A 4533-nucleotide genomic window follows, 5' to 3' on the forward strand; every position below is an offset into this window, starting at 1 on the left:
TGACCTGAACAAGAATGAGCAACAGATGTGGTAACATAAAGACAGAAAGCACATGAGGTTTCATCCCTAGACAAAAACTACAGCCAACCCAACTAAATAGTTGAGCATGCCAATTGGTTACCCAATACCACATGGTCAGCCTGGAAAACATATACATGCAAGTAACATTATATGGGCTGAGCTAATTGTATTTATGTGTTTAGCAATGTATATCAACAGTTAAAAAGATATCACGAATTTGAAAGAGATCAACAGGAGGTTTTGGAGGGAGGAAAGGGATGGAGGAAATGTGGTTATATCATCTCAAAAATGTTTTAATTATGGTTTTAAAAGGCAATTTAAGAGAGACAGGGATGCTGGGTGGTGGTGGTACACGCCTTTAATCCCAGCACTTGGGAGGCAGAGGCAGGCAGATTTCTGAGTTCGAGGCCAGCCTGGTCTACAGGAATCTGGAATCTGGAAACAGAGGTAAAGAGGAAGTAAGGCCAGGCTATAAACCCTCAAGATTTGCCCATGCTGACACATCTCCTTTGAGAAGGTTCCAACCCTTGCCAAACTGTGCCATTGGCACAGTACAAACACATAAGCCTATGCGGAATATCTTACATTCCAACCACATGTAATAAACATACAAATACCCAGCAGTTTCAATCCATCATGGGGCATGTGTAACCAACTAGTACTTTGAACATGGCTGTGAATAGGCTTTGTGATAAGAATGCTATGATAGACACAGTGTAATGACGCACGAGTGGGCTGGATGGGCAAGCAAGAAGTTTTCCCAGCGATAACTTCGCCAAGATGTCCAGTGATAGGCAAAGGTTGGATGATGAGAGCCCCAGTACCAGCAGTGGTAGTTCAGAATCAGACCAGTGAGACCCTGCCACTCCAGAGCCTGAGGAATACGAAGAAAGAAAACCTTCTGCCACCTAGCAGAAGAAAAACACCAAACTCTCTAGCAAAACGACCACTAAGTTATCCACTAGTGCTAAAAGAATTCAGAAGGAGCTAGCTGAGATCACCCAGGGCTGGGCCTAAAGGAGATAACATTTATGAATGGATGTCAACTCTACTTGGTCCACCAGGTTTTGTATCTGAAGGTGGTGGGTTTTTTTTTTTTTTCTGGATATCACATTTTTCTTCAGATTATCCATTTAAACCACCAAAGGTTACCTTCTGTACCAGAATCTATCACTGCAATATCAATCGTCAGTGAGTCATCTGCCTGGATATTCTGACAGACAACAGGAGTCCTGCTTTGACTATTTCAAAGGTTCTGCTCTCTATTTGTTCCCTTTTGACAGATTGCAAACCCGTGGGTTCTCTGGTTGGAAGCATAGGCACTCAGTATTTGACCAACAGAGCAGAACCTGACAGGATAGCCAGACAGTGGACCAAGAGATACACAACATAATTCACATAATTTGTATGCAGTGTGAAGGAACAGAAGGCCTCTTCCCACTGTATTGTGGATCTTTATAGCCTTTACAATATGGACTTCTGTGTTTATATTATACTGATTCTGCTCTTGCCTTCCTCTGGAGACTGGGAAACTCCTCCAAAAGGTAAATGGTCCCAAGAGTAGTACTTTGTAGCTGTAAGTTAGTTACGTTTAAAATGCCTTACTTGCAAGTCTTGCTTCTTTGGGACATCAAAATGTCTTATGTGATGTACTAAGGATACTGGTCCTGAAGTCTACCAAATATTATAGTGCATGTCAGCCTAATTCATTATCTGTATGAAGTTACAGAAGTAGCTATAGATGACTAGGAATTAAGCCCAGATCTATTTCCGAGCATGTGGTTCATGTCGTGGTGAAAATGTGTTACCTTTGTCACTTTGTGGTGAGAGGATTCCCTTCTACCCTTTGTAGCTCAGAGAGCACCGATGTATCATCTCAAACACAATAAATATGCTCCTGAAGGCATAGTTTCTTGTCACAATGTTGAAAGTGTTGTCAGAAGGTGTGTCTGAGATGATTGTTGATGACATAAAGATGTGGCTATGAAGATTAACTATTAAGGACTAGTACAAATGAATGAATTATTAAGTTGAAAACATTTTTTAAAAAAGAATGCTGCGGTAATTGCAACCACTGTATTTAAAACAGTTGCACTCTCTTGCATTGCTGCGCTTGAGAATTGGAAATAATAGTAAAGAAACAAAAGGACAGTGTGTGGCCACTGCTTTCCACGTACTCCATTGCTAATAACCATGTTGCAACATCATTGCTCCTGTAAGAAAGAATTGTGACTGTAAATAAAGGGTGTGCTTTACTTCCAAACAGTATGAGGACCCCCTTCTCCTTAAAGGTGAACATTATTCCTTATAGGTGAAGATTAAAAGTGAAAAGTCTACTGCTTAGAGAAAACTGTTAGCATGATCTCAGCATGCTTGTCCTGCTTTTATTTCCTTGCGTATACATGTTAATACTTGCAAAACCTACATAGAACTATTGTCCATTAAACAGTATGTTCTATTTCCATGTCACTCACTTGTCTTCAGAATCCCGACTCTGTCTTTTTCCTTGTGTAAATGCTTCATTATTTATGCAGCACATTCTTTGAGGAATTTATTTTTTCATAGTCTTGTTTCCTATTGTATAAGACAAGGTCACTATTCCTGTGCCTTGTCCTTCCCAAACTAAAAAAAACAGAGAGAGAGACAGACAGACATACAGACAGACAGAGACAGACAGACAGAGAGACAGAGAGGACATCCTGTATCTGAGATAGTTTCTTAGGAGGATTATACATTAGTTCTTGAAAAAAAATTGACAACATAAACTAAAATGTGTGTCACTCGCTGTTGCTGGGGGAAAAAAAGCTGACTCCCAAAATTATATGCCCTCAAATTTCAAGTGATTAAAAAAGGAGAAATACTAAGGTGAGAGAGAGGAGAGAAAGTCCCCTGATGTCCCCAATGTCCTCAGCAACTGCAAGAAAGTGGGTAAATAACACAAAGGCTAACTGCAGGGTGGCCTAGTTTCTACAAGGCAAAATAAACAAGCTTGTCTACTGTTAGAACAAACACTAAGGACTGGTGGCAAGTAAAAGACACCCACTTGACACCCTCCTCTGGCCTCTGCATGAGCACACACACACACACACACACACACACACACACACCCCACATACTGGCAAAATTGGGAGAATGGATAAAACTGGAAAGCATGGGAGACATATGGTTTGGATAGAAATAATTATAAAGGAAAATGTAAATGAAAAACTATGGAGACAAAATTGGCAGACCATAGCTGCCAGTGGGAGATAAGGGGTAAGAAACAAGAGTCTAGGGACACACCAGGTGCCTGGAGGACAGGGATTCATGGAAGAAAGATGCTAGAAGCCAATTTACGTCTACAGGGAGCACAAGGCCTGTTGCCAATATGAGTCACCTTGATAGAGACGCCAAGCAAGTCACCAGTCACAGAGACCTGGAGGTTTCTGAGATTTTTTGGTGCACCTTCAGCGTCTCTCCTGAGGTGAAAGAGGTTGTTGAGGTGGTCCTAGGAAATATCCCGGATACAGAAAAGCAGAAGGTGAAAGACAGTTGGTTGGGGAATGTTCACATTTGACATATCGGTGTTCATACGGTATGGGAAGACAGGGGAAACCGATTCAGTCTCTTCTTGGCTCATAAAATCTTATCAGATAGTTGCTGGAAGTGCATCATAGACGACGACAATGGGGAAGCCAGCCCAGCCTTCGTAGGTGTGGGTGTCCAGTTCCATGGACAAAGACAGCAGCTCCAGACTCTGATATCAAAAAGGCTGGAGAAGTGAAGGGCACAGGGCTGAGCCATAGCGTTTGTCTGGCAGACACCTGGGGCAGTTCAGGTTGGCACTTCCTTGTCTAAATTGTGCTGATTTACATTACAAACAGCTGTGAGCTCTTTGGTCCCCAGACCAGTCAAACTGGTTTGTGATAGAGAATGGTTTAAATCTGTGAGACCAGAAAGTCTTGCCCATCTCTCTCAAATGAGCATCTTGTCTCTAAGGTAATCTCTCTATAGAAACTGCCCTTCACGGCTTCTCCCCATGATCTCAAACTGACTTCTCTGTTCATCATTCCACTGGTGACACTCTCTCTTCTGTCTGCTTCAACAGAGTATTATGCTATCTAACTAGAATCACTCAAAACTGTGACTTAGAAGGAATGAAAACAGTAATTTTTTTAAAAAAATAAAAGTCTCCATCATCAAAATACATTGTATAAATGAACTTTTTCAAAGAATAAACAAATGTTACTTATAAAAGTCTCTGTCATATCTATAATAAAGATAGATGATAGATAAAATAGACAATAGGACGATAGATAAGATTGATAGAAGATAGATGTATAGATATAGATAATAGATAAGATAGGTAATAGGAATATATATATATACACACACATATATGATAGATGAACGGGTAGATAAATGATAGATAAATGAATAAATACATAGATAGATGATGGATAGAGAGATAAATGATAGATAGGTAGGTAGATACATAGATAGGTAGGTAGGTAGGTAGATAGATATATAGAT

At 40.4% G+C, this 4533-nt stretch overlaps 1 pseudogene; it reads left to right on the forward strand.

The window, feature by feature from the left end:
• Positions 1-699: 699 nt before the first annotated feature.
• Positions 700-1414, forward strand: LOC117721876 (ubiquitin-conjugating enzyme E2 E3 pseudogene; annotated as a pseudogene).
• The last annotated feature ends 3119 nt before the right edge of the window (positions 1415-4533 follow it).

This window comes from Arvicanthis niloticus, chromosome 16 (assembly GCF_011762505.2).
Source record: "Arvicanthis niloticus isolate mArvNil1 chromosome 16, mArvNil1.pat.X, whole genome shotgun sequence".
In the NCBI taxonomy this organism is placed as follows: Eukaryota; Metazoa; Chordata; class Mammalia; order Rodentia; family Muridae; genus Arvicanthis; species Arvicanthis niloticus.